Here is a 19,820-nt window from a genome sequence, read left to right as displayed (position 1 = left end):
GATTTTTTGAAAAGTGTGTCCCAAGTCCTTTGTAATTCTTATTATTAAAGCAGACATTCACTTTAAGCATTTCTTCATAGAATGCAATCACTGCAGGACAACACATATGCAATTCTTATTACCTGCTCCTGGAACAAAAGAGGACCCCTAAGTTAATATGACACTGAGAGGACATGAAGGGGATGCTATTCAATGAAAGCTTTTACAAAACAAATAAAAACAATTAAATATCACAAGGTATTACAGTAACTAAGAGCAGGATCCATTCCTCCATGGTGACACATGAGAGGGCAGGGGGAAGAACCAGTACAGTGCTCAGTGGAATTGTTTCCCCCTTCCCACTATGGCCACCTGTGCACCACCATGAACTGGTTACTGCTTCTAATAGGAGGCTTGAGATTTGTTTAGGATTACTGTATATGAGTCTGCCTTTAAAAATGGCCCAGAAACTGCATTTGGTCCCAATTGGATCTGCAAGTATTAGCTGGGACTGGGTGTTTTGATCATATTACACTGCTGCTTCATCAGTTGTACTGGCTCCCACTTAGTTTCTGGGCCCAATTTAAAGTGCTGGTATCTTTGAAGCCCTAAACGGCTTGAGACCAGGTTACTTGAAAGAGCGCCTTGCTGCATATGCCACTACCTGGACCTTGAGATCCTCTACAGAGGCCCTGCTCCGAATGCCCCCACCAAATGAAGCAGGGTGAGTGGTGACTGAGGATAGTCCCTTTTTGGTCGTGGCACCCCATTTTTGGAATAGCTTCTCCAGTGGGCTTGCCTGGCACCATCATTATGCTCTTTTAAATGCCAGGTGAATGCCTTTTTGTTCATCTAGGCTTTTAAAATGCTTTTGCCTTTTTAGTTGTATTTGTTGCTATAGTTTGTGTTGCATTTTTAATTCATGTTCTGACTGTATTATTGTTTTGCGAGCCACCAAGAGAACAATTTTTATGGCGTGGCAATATGACCAAAGGTGGTGGTGGTAATAATAAAAAAATGTTCTCTCTCCCCACCCCCACCCCCTTTCTTACACACGCCTAGCCTGCCTTCTTGCCTACTTCACAGTGCCCCAAGCTGCAAATTACTTATGGAGAGCACCTGGACTTCACTGAGCTCTATGCCAATCCCCTCTTGTGCATCACGCCCCAACTTTTAATGGTAATTAATATATGGGAAATGCTTAGTCACAGCCAAAGTGTCATTCCACAACCTCAGAACCATGAATTAGTTGATATAATGATGATGTATCTGCATGATGGATCTTCTACAATACCTCTCTCCAGACCTTTTTCAATTGCATAAATTAAAACATAGAAAGAGGGAATTGCAACAAAGAACAGACGTTTCAACGTCTATACATCAGCTTCAGTGTTCTATATTCCACTGTTTAAAATCCACACTTGTAGCCAAGTCTTCCCACAATCTAATTAAACAGGGTAACACATAATAAACAGGGGAGGAGAAGGTTGATGACTCACAGCTATGCCTGGTTATTGCTGACATTGAGAGAGAGAGAGAAAAACCCCAGAAAAGGCTTTATTACATACAAAGTAATAGATGCAATAAAGCCAGCCAAATAAACTACAACAGGGTGGAAAGGAGTAAAACATTTGCAACGTATCAGTAAGTTACTTTTAAAAAGTTGATTAGCAAGGATCTCCTCACAGTTTTTTTTTAAAAAATAATTAGCTAATCTTATTTTCATTGTTCATTGGAGAAGCCCTTTTAGATGTTTTGCCTCAGTTTTCCGGGCCTACCTATTTATTGCAAGTACAGTACAGACAAACCCCAAATGCAGCACTCAAGAAAATAGTTATGTGTTAAAGATATGCAACCTAGGTGTTGTAACGTGCATGTTTTCAAAGCGATTCTTTTCCATCAGAACCTGATGACAAAACAAGGACTGGAGTTTTGCAATATTAGTACATTAATCATGCACTCCAAGTTACCCAAAGGTCACAGTGATACACTTTTAAATACTGTGATATACTTTTAATCATTCATGAATTCAGTGTTCAGAAATAATTTTCTTTTCCATCTTCCAAAGAACACAGCTCAGATACAGTCAATTTATACTCTTGGTCTCCAGAGAAATGCAGTACTTTCAACAGAAACACATGGATTGAAATTCTGACATTCAGGTTGTCAAATCTATGAGAAGCACACTGAACAACCTTTACAGTAGAGATCAGAGGTTGCTGACCTTCAAATCCTGGTATCTTATTGCTCATCTGTCCAATTTCTATTCAGTTTCACAACACTTGATGCATCCATAATTAGATTTTAGACTTTTAACTAGATTTATAGTTTTAAAACGTTTCATACTGGGTTTTAATTGTTTTTAATTGTTTTTAAATGATTTTAATTTTACACTGCCCGGAGACACAAGTTTTGGGTGGTATAGAAATATTTTAAATAAATAAATAAATCCATAACATAACAATCCACAAGTGTGCTCACCAGTGACTACCCTCCTCCTGCTAGTGAATGTTCCTTCCATCATACTTCATGTAGCACTTTGGAAGCACTTGGAGCCAGTGTGATATAGTGCTCATGAAACTCACTGGATAATTCTATGCCAGTCACTTATCTCTCAGTCTAACCTACCTCACAGGGTTGTTGTGAGGATAAACATACCCATGAACACCACTCTGGGCTACTTGGAGGATGAGTGGAATATACCGTACATGTAAATAAATACATAAAATTCTAGAGTTCATCACAACCAGACATACGAGTCTTGGCCAGACTAGAAACTGGGAGAGCAACGGAGTCAATTTCTGTCTTCATACTACACTTCGGATGTATTCCGAGTACTTCCAGAATGTAGCACAACACCAGAAGAGTGCTTATTCTTCCCTAAGAACAGTCCTGTTGGATAAGGCCCAAGGTCTAACTAGTCCACCATTCCATTTCCCACAGTGGCTCACCAGATGCCTTTGAGAAGCCCACAGGCAAGAGGTGAGGACCCACTGACTCTCCTGTTGTTGCTCCCCTGCAACTCATATTTAGAGGCATCCTGCCTCTGAGGGTGGAGGTGGTCTATAGCCACTAGATTAGTAGCCATTGATAGGCCTGCCCTCCATGAATTTGTCCAAGCCCCTTTTAAAGCCATCTAAGATAGAGGCCATCACTACATCCCGTGGCAGAGAATATTTAATGCCTGATGTGTGTATTTAGTATACCTACTCTCTGACCAAGAAACCCATGGTCTACTCTAGACTCTGAAGCTAGGATAAGTTTTAGGGCTGGAGAAGTGTTATATGTGGAGTTAATGAACAATGTAATATTTTGATTTCTTTCAAATCTATACCGAGGTACACTCTAGAGATAGTCATGACTGAAGACATTCAGACAATATAGAATAGAAGTCTCTCTTTTCATTTAAAAAGTACAGCACATGTTCAGCTCAGAGAGAGAGAGAGAGAGAGAGAGAGAGAGAGAGAGAGAGAGAGAGAGAGAGAGAGATATCTTTAACACATAAGCCAGAAAAAAACTGCACATACATACACATGTGCATACATACGCAAGCGCAGATACACAGAATTTCAGCTTTTACTATAGCCAGCAGAATGGCCAAAAGACATCTAAAAAAATAGAACTTTACAGTTTAGGAAAGGAGCCTGAAATATGGCAGAGGAGTGAGACCTGTCCCAGGGGAGTAAGACCAATACTCACCCCTAGTTCCTGTGAGTATGGTCCAAAATTTATCAGAGATATTTTAAGTCTAGGATTTCCTGCTGTTGAGGAATAGGATTAAGCAAATCATGGAAAATATTAAAAATAAGATGTACTACCAAACATTATGTTTAACAAATGCATAAAAGAGAACCACCGTTTACTCCACACTAATAAGCAAAAAATTGACAGCCAAATACTTATGTAAGGAAACATATAACCATCTCTTAACAAGTAGTTTCCTGTCCTCACCCAAAATTAATCATATTCCAAGTTTGACATAAGAAAAATAAAATAAAAAAACAAGATGCACAGCAGATGCACAGGATTTAAATTTAGCTAATCAGTTTCTGTATAATATATTCTAACATATACTGCAAGTATAATTGAATTTGACCACACACCCCTCTTCATCCACATACTGGAGTGCTATACTGGTTGGGTGCTGGGTAAAAGAGATTATACAAAACAAACAGTGGATTGGAGAAGAGGCTAAAGGAAATAACATTTCTAGATTTGACAGCAGACACACATAGTATCTGCCAACAACGCCTTAACGTTCTTCCTCTTCACATCCCTTCTCAACAGCACAGCTGAAAACAAATCATCCCATTAATCTTTTTCTTTATCGGCACACTGTAGCTTTTCTGTTATCTGTGTGTCAGGTTTTAATTCCCATGTTCAAAGCCTTCAAGATAAAATACATTAGAACAAATTTATAATCTCAGAGACAGATATATTTTCACTCTGTACAATCAAGAGCAGTTGGTACCTTTTGCTGTGTGAGCCAGGGGTTTTAGCTTGTTTGTCTTGGTGTAATAGCATCTAGTGCTTTTGAAAAGAAAGGGCAAAGCTACGATTCCCTGTTTTAGGTCTTCAAAAAAACAACCCAGAATTTAAATGCAACCATAATTCCTTACAAGGTCAAAATTAAAAATAATGAATACGGTTTTAATTTAGGCTGTCAACATTGCAGTGCGATTAATCATCATCATCTACCTATGGAAACATGTGGATCATAAGAAACAATGTTCATGTAGCTAGCAATACCAGGAATGCCAAATGCTTTAATCACCACACATTATAATCAGGACTTCTCATTACAAGTATAATTAACTAGGAGATTTACTGCACAGAACATAAGCCCGGCTGCATCAGTCCACCTGTCCATCTAGCTAAGCATCCTGCTTCCTACAATAGCCAATCAAATGCTGCTGGGAAGCCCACAAGCAGGGCTTGGAGGCAATGGCCCCATCCTATTATTGCTCCTTAACTCCAGAGATATGATTTTTCTGGGAAATGTTCACATACAAATTTCCCCCTCATTTGCATTAATTTTTTTCCTTTAAAAATTATACAAATTTTCCTGGTGCCCTATTTAGGCTGGGATCTATATATGACGATGAATATTTGACAACTAATTTACTGCTTTTCAACAATATTTCCAAAAAAAGTTCACAGAGAGAAATAAAAAATTAATAAAGATGGATCTCTGTCCCCAAAGGGCCCACAGTCTTAAAAAGAAACAGAAGATAATACACCAGCAGCAGCCACTGGAGGGATGCTGTGCTGGGGCTAGACAGGGCCAGTTGCTCTCCCCCTGCGCAATAAAGAGAATTACCACTTTTAAAAAGGTGTCTCTTTGCTCAGTTAGCAGGAGATCTGATTTGGCATGCCATATATACAATAAAAAAACACCACTTCCACCATATTAATTTCCCTCACTGTATTTCAAACATTTTTCAAATAGCCAAGTAGAAATTTTAGAAATAGACAAAAATTCATGGAAAAATTTCCACCTCACATCTCTGCTTAGCACCTAGTATTCAGTGGCATGGTAAGCCAAATAAGTATACATGATGATAAATGATCACATATTGTTGCCCAGTCTTTCCTTGCATTTACTTTTCTCGTCTGTCGTCATTTGTCTAATAAGCCATCAGCTTTATTTATGTTACTTTCCCTGAACTTCCATGCAAGATAAGCATTGCTTTCAAATCTGAGGTGCAGGGCTTGTTTGAAGTTAGAAACACCAAGCTAGTAAAAGGTAACGTACAGGGGAGGTTTTATTTTCAATCAGTAATTAAACCAAATTCAAAATAGTCATTATGTTTAAAAGCAATGGAAAACAAATGAAACAGCTGGAGCGCAGAAGGTTTTCCCTGACTTGGCAAGTCAATCTCTCGTTCCTGAAGCTTGCACAAGTACCTGCTATGCCATTTTCTATCATAGGAAATGACAACATGGAATTTACTTGTGATTCAAAGATATAATTCTACATCAAACACCAAGCGGTATAGTGGTTCAGAACTGGAAGCTCCTATTCAAGTTTCAGGTGGAAGCAAGCACTGCAAGTATGAGAAACACAGCTCTTTCTCTCTCAAATCTTGAACCATTAATAGTTGCATACAAAAAACAAAGCACCATCCTTAATCTTGGCAAGTTTAGCCTTGTTTGGAAGAAAATGGGGTGGCCTCAATCAGTAGAAATAATATTTGGGCAACAATCCAATGCAAACCAATATGGGAATAAGTCTGTATTCAGACTGATTCGGAGCTGTATGAGTGGAAGATCTGCTCATACTCCAGGCCTTTCCCAGCCCACACCACTGCAACCCCCCCCCCCGAAGCCTCCCCCAAAAGGTCAGGAACCCTCTAAAAGGGTACATGAGCTGCAGGTGGAGGGGTGGACCACAAAAAAAGAGGCAGCAACACCTTGGCAAAGTGCTGCTTTCATCTTTTTTAGAAGTAAAGAATCCAGGTTTTGGGGGAGGGGCTTCTTCCACATGGATAGGCCCCAAGAGAGAGTCATTCCACCCTGAGAAGGTGCAACTCACACCTTGCTTGCTATCTCTTCATTGGACTCATCCACTGCCTGGCTCACATGGATGGATGTGACCAGGAGAAGGAAGCACCCTATCCTTGCCTTGTTCGCTTCCTCCTTCTCATCACTGCATCCATTCGTTGCCTAGCTTAGGTTACCAGGAGGAGAAAGGAGCAACCTGTCCCTGCCTTTATTTCAGCCTTCTGTTTCCATCTGTCTATTACCTGGCTCAGACACTGCACTTAAATTTCCAGGTGCTATGGTGACTTAATGTCTGGGATTTTTCATGCCCTGCATTAGAGATGCACTAAAAAGAGATGCACTTTTATCTTAAAATAAAATGGAACCTACTTTAAACTGACGTTAAAATGAAGAATATTGAGCAAAAGCATTCTCAGAAACTGGAAAGCAGGTTCATCTTTAAAATGTTCTTATATATTTAGCATGTAACGGTTGGAAATATATTTTAAGCTGTTACATTTTTTTGTTCCTCCCGTCTGCAGCTTGGGCTTGTTATATCTTTGCTCTGGGCATTTTACATGAGAGTGGATAATTGTAAAGATCTGCTGATGCAGAAATCTTTCCTGGACAAAAAGGTTTTCTACTTGCTACTTTAGTAATTGCTGAAAAAGGAGTGGCTATACCTAAATCTATCTGGGAAATTAATCCCCCATGCTGAAATCTGCACTAGGTAACTCTAAAATAGGGTAATAGTGCACAATGCTAGTCTGGATATCAGTCACTGAGTGTAAGCTGAAGGTGTTTATCTTATACTTTCCAAACTTCTAGTCCGAGGCTGAAATATTGTAGTTATGAGAATCAAACTGATATCAAATTGAGGCAGGGACATCATTGTGAATGGCACATGCCTACTTTTTGATTCTGAAGTACCACAAAAGCCTAGAAAACTCATTTTCTAGAAATTACAACAGAGTGAATATACATACCACAAAATCTCTCTTACACCACCTTGAAATTGGTAAGTAGGGGAAAAACACATTATGCATCCTCAGACTTAGTTTCCTTTCTCTAGTAAGGTGATGAAATATGTGCCACTCCACAGACCATCAACATTTTAGACACTGAGCAGAATCTCAGAAACAGTACACACACTGAACAAGATGTTGACTGACGTTTCATATAGTTACTGATTTCTTTGCAAGTTGTGCACTATAGTTGACAGATGCATATAATTTCAGAATTAAAAAGGACCTTGGAATTCTAGGCCAACTGTCTGCTTAATGCTCAGACCTGACCTTCAAGATGAAATGGAATCTCCTAGTTCTCTTATAGTCCTAGAGGAACTATAAGAATTATGAAAACTCTAGCTTTTCCTCATTGGAAGCTCTCCAAGCATAGGCAGGTGTTATATTTATTCTTATTTTCATGAATACTTATCATTCATATGCTTTTTGCAAAGCTTTCTCTCTCTCTCTCTCTCTCTCTCTCTCTCACTTTAGCAAGCTATTTTAGATTACTTTCAGTACACCTTTTTCAACCTTAAGTCTTTTTCTATGAGGTCACCAGAACTGGACACAACGTATTCTATATGGATGGTCACTCCACAGATTTATATAATACCATTATACATGCTGCTGTTCAGTACTGCAAGAAACAAAAAACCAGTAATGAGCAAAAAATGTATTCCCACTATGCAACTCAAGATGGAAAGAATATTGAGGACTGAAATTCTTGCTGTCCTTTTAGAGAGCAAATATGATTGACAGAGTGCGGAAGAATGCAGTATTAGTTCATGCAAATAGCATGTGATTCCCCTCCCACAAATTTAGCATTGTACTCATCTTTTTAAGAGTTATGTTTCAATTGTAAGAGATATTAATCAATATGTGATGTATGAACTGGTTCAGAGTGGCTAAACCGGTTCCAAAACCACTTGAAAAGGTTAGAAGTTCAACTTGGACAGAACTTGAGAGATAAAAAGAAATACTTCTTGACATCCTAACAGAAGGGGGATGTGCCTTAAATGTGTTTGCCAGCAATTCTGTGAGCACCAGCCTGGATCGATCCAGGTTTCCGCTCATGGAATCACCAAGGAATTATGCTTATGGCATATCCCCGTTCAAACAGCACTGTAAGCCTGTGTGCCCAGTGGGAAGAAGTGAGCAACAGCGGCAGGGCAGAACTTCTGCTCCGGTTTTGAAGTTGTGAGTGTGAGCACCCACAGCACTCCTAACGTCTAAGAAGGCTAGGTTGCAAGCACTATGTGAGAAAAACTGGCACAGCTGCCGAGTTCCCAGCAGAACCACTCTTGCACACAGGGCAAGGGGAAAGAATTTCAATTACCTCCCCTTTCCCCAAAATCCCCATGTGCCACCTGAAAATATGTCCCTGAGTGCTGTGCAGCCCTTAAGGATATATTTTCAGGAGGTATAGAGTGCTTCTGAGGAAGAGGAGGTCATTGAAATCCCTTCCCCACATGCTACATCAGTCTGGAAATTAGCAGCAGTAGAGCTTCTTATGTAGTACTTGATTCATAGCTCTTTCTCCTATTGTGTTAGATTCTCAATCTAAAATAGAGGCATTCCTTAAATATGCATGCAAAAACACCAAATATTAAATATTAAATAATATTTCAAATGCAAATATTAGATTTTTTAAAGGGAAGAAAATTGATAGTCCAAATTCATTTTACAGATTTCTGAGTTTTAATGATGCTATTGTAGTGAATGAACTATTTTTGCACAGCAGCTTTTAGTACACAATTTATTAATAAAGTCTTGTGGACTCATATGGGCAATTAGTTTCCTCTTTTTACATGCAGATACTTTTAAATAATATTCTAATGCTTCATTGTTATTTAGCATCCATACTAATCAGTTCTATCATGACTTTTAAGTATGCAGTAATTTGTATCTTCAGGGAGTTTTCTTGCTAAATGCTATACATTCTAAACAAACAAATGGTTGTATTTGGATTCAAAAATGTTGCTGCTCATCTACAGCCCCTAAAATAAAAGCTAGATATATGACCTTGGGTAATTTCCTACATAATTGTAGAAAATAATAAAATTATTATTATTAATAATAATTATGATGATGATACAGTGGATGAGACGGTTGAGCACCTTGTATTTTGTTGTAAGAAAATCACACAGACTAATTATAAGGAAAGACACAACAAAGTTGCTGCAATGATCAACTGGAACTTTTGCAAGAACTACAAATTGCCAGCAAGCAAGAATTGGTGGAATCATCCGATTGAGAAGGTCACAGAAAATGAAGAGGCAAAAATCCTTTGGGATTTTCGAATACAAACTGATAGGCATTTAGCGCACAATATGCCTGATCTGACAGTCATCGAGAAGAATCGGGTTCTGCTAATTGATACTGCAGTCCCAGGGGATAGACGAGTCAATGAAAAACAATTGGAAAAAATAACTAAATACAAGGACCTTCAGATTAAAATGAATGGCTCTGGAAAAAGAAAACAATAGTGGTGCCAATAGTTGTTGGTGCCCTTGGTGCAGTACCAAAAGAACTCGAAGACCATCTTGACATCTTGGGCATCAATAAAACTACATCAATAAAACTACAACACATCAACTACAGAGGGTCACACTACTTGGGACAGCATGAATACTACGACAATATCTTTAATTCTTCTTTAGTTATCCTAGATCATTGGAAAGGGCCCGATAATTAAAGTACCAAATCCAGTCAATAACATCAGGTAGACTGTGTGTAGACTGTGTGTAACATCAGGTAGACTGTGTGTAAATGGCATAACAATTACAACAACAAAAACAACAACTAGCTTAACCCACACAGAGCATCTGTGCGCTCTGATTGCTCCCTGATTGCTGACCTGATTGCTCCCCTGACCCCCTGCCACAGCCCTTCTCACCTCAGAGATCTCGCCATCCTCATCTGAGCAACACTCCTGCTCCTCCTCCTCCATCCCATTGCTTCCTTCCCTCTCACTGCTCTTGGTCATGACTGCAGCGTTGCTAGCGTCTGTTGGCCAAGCTGCAGCCCCCTATCCCAAGATACCTCTTCACTCTCACCTGAGCTCCGCTCCTGCTCCTCCCCACAAGAGCAGAAGCAGCGGTTGACCTTCCTCACTGCTCGCCCCAAACAGTAGCAGTGGTTGACTGGGCCCTTCCTTGTTGTCAATAGGCACTGCTATGGCTGCTTGTTCCTCTCAGGCCTCTGATAGGCTCGGGCCCGCCCCTTGCTCTTCCTTCTTTCTCTCTCCTCCACTTGCTCTTCCCATGTCTTTTTTCCCCTCCCATCTTCTCTCTCCCCCTCCCTTCCTGAGTTTACGGATCTTGTTCATCTTGTTTCCACATCTAATTCACACAACGGCAGCCTCCTCCTGAAGGGGCTCTTTCCTCCCTCATCACCCCTCTCTTTGCAGACCCCTGCCCTCTATCTATTCCTCTCCTCTACAATCATGAACATCTTCCGACCAGTAACAGTTGCATTCCAACTGACCTTAACCATCACAGGCTCCTCTTCCATATCTGCATATGGAATCTCCACTGCCCAATCACCACAGTGCTTCTACTCGCAAACTCTCGCGAGATCTGTCACACACAGGATTAGCCACGGGTATGCCTTAGAAAATTATATCGACAGAAGGATAAAGATGAGAGCCAACAGCAGCCAGCTGGCTGTCAGGAATGCTATTCTCACTACTGAATCCACCACTACCCACATAAACATGGAAATAAATTATTAAAAGAGAGAGGGAGAATGCAGCAAAAGGAGATACAATGAGAAATTTTTTTAAAAAATGGGAGAGAAAGAAAAGCAGCGGGTGGATGGGAAGAAAAGACCACCACTATTTTGGATCAGGCTGCAACAGAGGGAGAAAAAGCAGTGAGACCTTCCATTGGTCTGAGGAGGACCAACTGCCATCTGGCCCCTCCTCTCTGAGAAGAATGGTGTCTTCTGCAACCATTGCCTTCAGGCTGCAGTAGAGGGTGAAGCCTGTCCATTAGATGAAGGAAGACCGACTGTCATCTGGCACCTCCCATCTGAGGTGTTTTTTTTGTGTGTTTTTTTTTAAATGAAGATTGTGAGCCCCTTTGGGGCAGGATTATTAAAAATAAAACTGTTGTAAGCCACACTGAGTTGATGGGATAGAGTGGGATATAAATCAAAACCAAGACTGCTACTAACCTCTGACCCACATCCTGAAGCAGAGGAGCAAGGGGTTTGAGCGTATACCTTTTACAGACTTAAAAGGCAGGCTGAAAAACTGGTGGAAATGCCACCAACTATCTGTGAATAACATCAATCATACTTATTTTTATTTTATACAAGTAGTTAACCCTAGCCTGAACTAAAAACCAGACCAAACCTTTAAAGAGTTTTCTTGTCCCGCCCACTCCACCTCCTCAAGCTATAACACCACCTGAACCATTATTTGGAAGCATATATTGTATGGAATTCCATTGACTATGAACTGGGGGGAAACTAACATCATCAGGTTATTGGTATGGAATAAGGGTTTGGCAAACAAAAATTATTGGTACACTGTCCCCCGAAGAACTGCACAAATACATAACAGAAATAAGATGAAAATATCCATACATTTTGTAGAAAATGTTAAGAATTCCATAGCACACAAGTTAGCAAACCTTCTGCAACAAGTCTGAAGCAATCTCAGTCCAGAAGGTACCATTCAGTCACACTGAATTATACCTTTGAAAGATTATTTTCTTACATTTTAAACTGTGTTACACCAGATGCTGAAACAACTCAACCTTCAGTATGATATTTGCCTTTGTATGTATTTCGGAAACTTCAGTTGGTCCAAAATGCAGCAGCTAAATTGGTCTCTGGGATTTCTCAGAGATCCATATTATGCCTGTTATAAAACAACTGCATTGGCTGCCAATAGGTTTCCAGGTAAAATACAAAGTGCTGATCATTACATTTAAAGCCCTAAACAGCTTAGGACTGGGTAACCTTGGAGAGCGCCTTCTTCTGAATGTGCGGTGGGGATCATGAAGGTCATCAAGAGATGTCTGTCTCTGGATGCCACCAGCTTGTCTGGTGGTGATTTGGGAGCAGGCCTTCTCTGTAGCTGCTCCTGGGCTGTGGAATGTGCTCCCTATAGATATTTGAGGCTTAACATCTTTATCAGCCTTTAAAAGAGCCATTAAGACACTTTTTTTAGACAGGCTTTTACTAATATTTGAATGTTTTAAATAATTGTTTTAAATTGTGTTTTTATTGTATTTGGTTAAATGACGCTAGATATCAAAGGCATGTCAACTGTAGCCATCCAGCTGTTGTCCTACAACTCCCATCTGTAGGAGAAGAATGGCAGCTCAACTCCCATTAGCAGAGCAAAACCAGTTTGGGGAGAATTCAGCCAAGCAAGAGGTCTGGAGACAGTTCTTTAAGTTTGAAGAACATCAAGGATTTATGTAGAAGTTGCAGAAGGCTAGGGAAGCTGAGCTTAAGGCTGAAAGGGGAGAGAGACTAAACAAACAGCCATCTCTGGAGAGACAAAATGGAGACTAACACTGGAAGAACAAAGAGGCGAGGAGTCCAGCACTTTTATCCATGACCCTAACACCCCCACCCCCATGCTGCAGTGGCCACTATGAGACACTGCAGCTGAGAGCTGATGCTGCCAGGGTCCTAGATCCAACACCATCATCCCCAGTCATGGTGGCCAGTAGCCAGGGATGATGGGAGTTGTAGGCCAACATCTGCAGAGGGATTGCAGTTTGACACCCCTACCCTAGGCTTTGTTGTGCAGTGGCAACTTCACTGTGTGCCAGAGCCTAGGGGCCTCAGTCCCTGCTGCTGCACTTCCAGAAGCTCTCTTCACCATACCCTCCATTTCAGGAGTTCTCCAAACTATTCAAGAGAGTTCACAGTTCTAGTCTCTAAACATGGTTGGCTCAGTTCCTTCAATAGGGTCCCACTAAGACAACTTTACACATATTGTTTGCTAACGTCCTCCCATAATATGTTACAAGAGGACTCTTCCCTGTGAATATTGCTTGTGTTTGTATTTAAAAATTACCACCAAGCTGTATGATTTAATTAATACTGGTTTGTGCTGAAAACAAAACAAAATAAAATGCACAGTACAACTACAAGGGGAAGTTAATATGACATTTGGAAAGTAAACTCCAAAACTCTTATTACTGGCTCTAAAACAAAGTCAAAACTCAGGAACAACATTTCTGTCACTCACAAACAACTGAATGCAAAAGAATGCATCTTGTCATCAAGACACACTGCAGTAATCATATCGGAAGCTAATTTAAAATCAATTCTCAAAGATATAAAGACAGACAGCTAAGGTCAGGACAATATCCTGAACAAAAGAAGCACACATGTGTTCACACATGTATGTATATTTGGTTTATATTTTGCAAAGGCATTTTCCATATCCATTAAGAGGTGCTACTTCAATGCATCATTCATGTACTTTAAACAAAACGAGTCTCAGTTACACTAGCTTACTTTATCATCTAAAGCTGCTCTTTAAAAATTAAAGAGGCAGCACATATATCTGCATGACTGAAGTTCAAGTTTCTGCTATCAACACCTTGCCAAAAGAGCTTGAGCCGAAAAAGGCTGTTCTGAAATGCTATTTCCAGAATTTGCTTTCCCCCAAACCAGATGGCTTTATCCATGATTTATTCAGTGTTGCACAGCATGACAACAAAAATCAAATATGGAGTTGTATCCTAACCTTGCGATCCATGAACAGAAACTCCTTCTGTTAATGGAAAGAGTTGAGCTCCTGCAAGGGGTCCATCCAGGAGCACAAGTCTCCCTCTTTAAATATAAGAAACTTGCAAAACTCTTAAGCATGCATAACTTATGAACAAAGTAATAGCCACAATTAGCAGCTTGGTGCTAATGAAAAAGGCCCTGTGCCAAAGTTAGTTACAATGCAAACCATGTGAAGACCAGGATGATGACAATAACAAACAAAGGAGAGAGAGCTGGGAGAAATAAGGTAGCTAGGGATAAATGCATAATAGGCAGTGGTTTGGGTGTTCTGGCAAGTTTTTTGGGATGTCATTTAACATGTTTTGACTTGCACTTTGTAAACAATTGTTATGATTAAAAAATATATAACCCACCTTTCCAATCTCTTCCATGCAACCCCTACCTTATTTTAAGGGCTATAAAAGCTCTTAATAGTCATAACTAACTGAACAAATATCTGATTAGGAAAAAATGCAATAAAGCACTCTTACATGTAAATCTTTAAAAAGTGGTTGACGACAATTTGTTTTACAAAAGGAAAGATGACATAGTGAAGATAAGGATACAGGTGAAACTCGGAAAATTAGAATATCGTGCAAAAGTCCATTAATTTCAGTAATGCAAATTAAAAGGTGAAACTGATATATGAGACAGACGCATTACATGCAAAGCGAGATAAGTCAAGCCTTAATTTGTTATAATTGTGATGATCATGGCGTACAGCTCATGAAAACCCCAGATCCACAATCCCAGAAAATTAGAATATTACATGGAACCAAGAAGACAAGGATTGTAGAATAGAACAATATCGGACCTCTGAAAAGTATACAGTGTACTGTGCTTGATTGGCCAGCAAACTCGTCTGACCTGAGCCCATAGAGAATCTATGGGGCATTGCCAAGAGAAGGATGAGAGACATGAGACCAAACAATGCAGAAGAGCTGAAGGCCGCTAATGAAGCATCCTGGTCTTCCATAACACCTCATCAGTGCCACAGGCTGATAGCATCCATGCCACGCCTCATTGAGGCTATAATTGCTGCAAAAGGGGCCCAGACCAAGTACTGAATACATATGCATGCTTATACTTTTCAGAGTCCGATATTGTTCTATTCTACAATCCTTGTCTTCTTGGTTCCATGTAATATTCTAATTTTCTGGGATTGTGGATTTGGGGTTTTCATGAGCTGTACGCCATGATCATCACAATTATAACAAATTAAGGCTTGACTTATCTCGCTTTGTATGTAATGCATCTGTCTCATATATCAGTTTCACCTTTTAATTTGCATTACTGAAATTAATGGACTTTTGCACGATATTCTAATTTTCTGAGTTTCACCTGTAGATGGATGCCAATAATTCATTTCACTGGCTAAATATTTCCCTCCTAATATACAACAGAATAGGTGGAAAGAGCTGATTGAACACAAAATGTTTTTCACAGCACACACTATTGACTATGGAACTCAGCCATTCAATGCAAAAGTATGAAGCTCCGTAAACTGGACTGAGAAATGTGTCACTTACTAGGGGGCCTGGAAAAAGGAGCAGGCCATGGAATAACTGTGTGCAAGGAGCAGGAGAACTTCACGTTATTGGGAATGGCTGGAACATTGTACTGCACCTGGCAAATGGCAGTAGGCCAGGCAGAGACATCCAGCTAGGGGAGCTGCACAGAAAGGCCTCTAAAGCAGCTTATGCGTCAGTCATGCCAGCGATTCGAATGTCTAGCACTTTTAAAAACTTTGTCAGATGTCAAAAAGGGAGGCTCGTGGATCTAAGCCCACTGGCCAAGTGGATTTTGTTACAAGTATAAATTCAGACTGAAAAAAGCATAGCATACATACATCTTTATTTAAATAAAACAGATCCGAGGATATGATTGGGACAGGAAAACCATGTTCTGCAATTCTTCCAAATCAAGGATAATCTCCTGTGAGGCCCTCTTTTTCCTGACATCCTGCATATAAATTTTGTTAACTTCTAAATGTTGAACTTGCAACACCACAAGTGTTCTGGAAAAAATTATCATCATTTGCCATCAAACAGTTTCTGAGGTGCTAACGTTTCACTGCAACCCAAGTGCACATACTAATTTAGGTTTCATTTTGAATTCGTTAGAAAGCTCACTCTACTTTTAGCAGCTGAACTGGGTAGTGGCGGGATGTTAATTTTCCCTACGTGTCATTTCATTGCTTGCTTTAAGCACACTTAGAGAATGAATATGAAGACATTTTGAGTACAGTTCTAATAGGCGATGATCACTTCATACTGATCCTTTGTGACTACAACCTCATTTTCTGATAAAATGCCTCATTTGTGCTGCATCCACTGTTTAACAGGCCTATATTTAAACACTCTGTTAGAGTCAATGATGTGCTAGGCACCATCATAGAATAATGTGCTAATCGATGGTTAGGTATGCAAGCATAACTGCAGTCAGTTGTTTGTACACCACACTGTCATTAACTTAGTTTAGGATTCTGTGTATCAAAGATTGGGGAAGTCAAATAGTAACAAAGATATAAAGATTGTGCTTAACAGCTTAAAAAAACCCACCTGTTTTAACTGATGTAGCAGGTAAAAGACCTCCAAATCGCCCAGACAGGCAAGTTTTGGGTGGTATAGAAATATGTTCAATGAATAAACAAGTAAAGTGGGAGGCTTCACCCAGCTTGAGGTGGTGCTCTTTGGCTCAAGATGCAATTAGGGATGTGCACGGAACCACAGAAGCGTGGTCCGGCACTGGGGGGAGTGTGTCTTTAAGGGAGGGGGTAGTACTTGCCCCCCCCCACGCCGCTCATCCCCCTTCTTGGGCCGGCAGAGTTCCTCCCTGCTGCCCCTGCCCCCGTCGTTGTCTGTAAAGGGTTAAGGTAGAAAGAGCTGGCGGTGCGTATGCGCCCTTCGCGGTGCGCACACTTGTCTGCGCAGCTGGCGCGCGCGCCGCAAAGGGTACGTGCGAGCTGCCAGCTCTTTCTACCTTAACCCTTTACAGACGACGACGGGGGCAGGAGCGGCAGGGAGGAACTCTGCTGGCCCAAGAACGTTTTTGGAAACTCCAGCGCCAGAGGGGGAAGAGCGGTGTGGGGGGGTAAGTACTACCAACCCCCTTTAAAGACACACTCCCCTGCCCTGCTGAACTGCCGGACTGCCAGAATTCCAGACCGGTCCGGAGGCATTTTCTATGGCTGCAGACCGGTCCGTGCACACCACTAGATGCAATTGCTTCGAAGAAAGCTGAAAGTAGTATTATAGGGTCATCGTTGTCCATGATACAGCTTCTCGTTTCTTTTGTCCACTACAATATCTGGTCAAAACAGGTTTTTACAGGTTTCTGAAGAACTACAAAAACCCACAGAATTGGAGATGGGGCCATAGCTCAGTGGTAGAGCATCTGCTTTGCATGCAGAAGGCCCCAAGTTCAACCCCTGGCATCTCCAGGAAGGGACCGGAAGGACCTTTGGAGACCTGAGCCACTGCTAATCAGTGCAGACAAAACTGAGCTAGATGGACCAATGGTCTGACTTGGTAAAAGGCAGCTTTCTATGTTCCAGTAATGTTTGATGAGAGACTATAGTGAGATCTACTGTACAGAAAATAACTATTTTATTAAGTCCTCTGCAATTCTCTGGAAAACAATAGTTTTCTCTCTCCTGCCCTTGTGCCTATTTTAAATCAGCACAAAACGCTTTTCTAGAACACTCTTGCTGCCTAATACACAATAACAATAACACCACCACACATTTTTCATTCTTACCTCTAAAATACAAAGCAAACAGATGAGGAGTGGCAGGAAATGTAGAAAAGAGGTAGTATGAATAGAAGTGAGAGTAAAAAACAATAAAGGTTAAACATTCCAATAAAGGCAATTATGGTTAAATGCCCTATTCAGTCATCCTAAAATTGATAGCATGCACCTGGGTAGAGGAGGATTGGGAGAATATCAGCTGGTCCCATCCCCTAGCACTGACATGCCCTTGGGCTCATCAGGTTCAACATTTGTCTGAGGAGGACAGTGCAAAATGCAGGGACATCTTCCATGTGATTTAGAATCTAGGGTTCTAGATCACATGAAAGGTGTCCCCGGTTTTAGCACTGCCATCCTCAGACAAACACAGAATTATGGGAGACTGGGGGACATGATTAAAGGAACAAGCCAGTTACAAGGGGTACATTGGCTGGCATACCTCCATTTGGCCTCTAGCCAGGTACAGCATACTAGTTTGATAATAAGAGGGCTATAGAAAGTTACTGTTTTAGCAACCAATTAGTTTTCATTGATCTGGAACAAAATCTTTAAAATTACATTGATCTTTGGGATGACCTTCTTCAAATAGCTAATTATCTAAATCCTGTAATCCTATTGTTTTGGGAGCGAGAACATTGGTCTATTTTTGCATCCAGAGAATTAAACACATCGTCAAAACAGGTAGCCCAGATGACGGAGAGTCTATTTTTGAATTTTCTAGAAAGCATGCTTTCATACAAATGGGCAAAACAGCAGTCCCACCACCTGAGACCTACATGGCAGGTAAGAAGCAGAACCACCACAACATGATGCCCATAACTCATTAGGCAATGTAGAAGAAAACCATGGCTGAAAGCAGCTGAGAAGTCTAGGATGAAGAACAGGGCTATATTTCCTAAGTCTCTCTCATGGCACAGATTATCCATCAAGGTGAGTAAAGCAGTTTTAGTCACAAAAGCAGATCTGAAGCCAATGCAATCTTGTTATATGTCTCCAGTTTTTGCTGCTGCTCCATTTATACACCCTGTTAACTTGCTAAGTCAAACCATAGTTTCACTGTGCAGGAGACCCTCGTTATCCGCGATTTTGCGGATCATGGTTTCATGTATCTGCAGATGGGTCTTAGAGACCCAGTTTCTTTATCCAAGGCAGGAAATATAGACAATGTCCACCTATCCACGGTTCCCAAGTGGACAGAACTGCCATTTTGAAGCATAGAGCCATTTTGTGGCTCTTTTTTTTTTTTTTTTTTGCCTTTTTAAAAATTTAAACACAAAAAATAAGAAGATTTGGGGGGCATTCCTGGAGAATAAGCTACTATGTTTTCCTACCCTTATTTCTGCAACCTTACTGCTTTTTAAACCCATCCCACCCGAGTAAGGAACCTAATCCCTGGATTCCCATGGGGTAAAGTTTCTTTATTTGTTGTTTCCATATTTGCACTAATTGGCACAAACAAAACCCCTGCAAATCTAGGGAGAGGAGAACTTGTCTTGTGGTAGCAAGCATGACTTGTCCCCTTAGCTAAGCAGGGTCTGCCCTGGTTGCCTATGAATGGGAGACTTGATGTGTGAGCACTGTAAGATATTCCCCTCAGGGGATGGAACCGCTCTGGGAAGAGCAGAAGGTTCCAAGTTCCCTCCCTGGCTTCTCCAAGACAGGGCTGAGAGACATTCCTGCCTGCAACCTGCCTGGAGAAGCTGCTGCCAGTCTGTGTAGACAATACTGAGCTAGATGGACCTATGGTCTGACAAAGTATATGACAGCTTCCTATGAATAAAGATGACCTCCTGTATTTTTGAATTTTTAATCTGTGTTTGGACAACAAACTGTGGTTAAGTGTTATATATCTGCTACATC

The 19,820-nt window shown here is 40.7% G+C and overlaps 1 protein-coding gene across 8 annotated transcripts in view; it reads right to left on the bottom strand.

The window, feature by feature from the left end:
- The window catches only part of STXBP6 (syntaxin binding protein 6), a 171,610-nt gene that overhangs the window by 43,847 nt on the left and 107,943 nt on the right, over positions 1–19,820 (bottom strand). The window contains exon 1 of one of the 8 annotated variants that reach the window (XM_053283709.1): positions 2,461–2,480. The exons of the other annotated variants lie outside the window; for them this stretch is intronic. The gene's annotated coding sequence lies outside the window, so the exon portion shown is untranslated. Of the gene's footprint in view, positions 1–2,460; positions 2,481–19,820 lie in introns of those variants that run through there. 8 annotated transcript variants of the gene reach the window in all.

The sequence above is a fragment of the Hemicordylus capensis genome, chromosome 1 (assembly GCF_027244095.1).
Source record: "Hemicordylus capensis ecotype Gifberg chromosome 1, rHemCap1.1.pri, whole genome shotgun sequence".
NCBI lineage: Eukaryota > Metazoa > Chordata > Lepidosauria > Squamata > Cordylidae > Hemicordylus > Hemicordylus capensis.
This window is presented reverse-complemented; position numbering and strand designations above follow the sequence as displayed.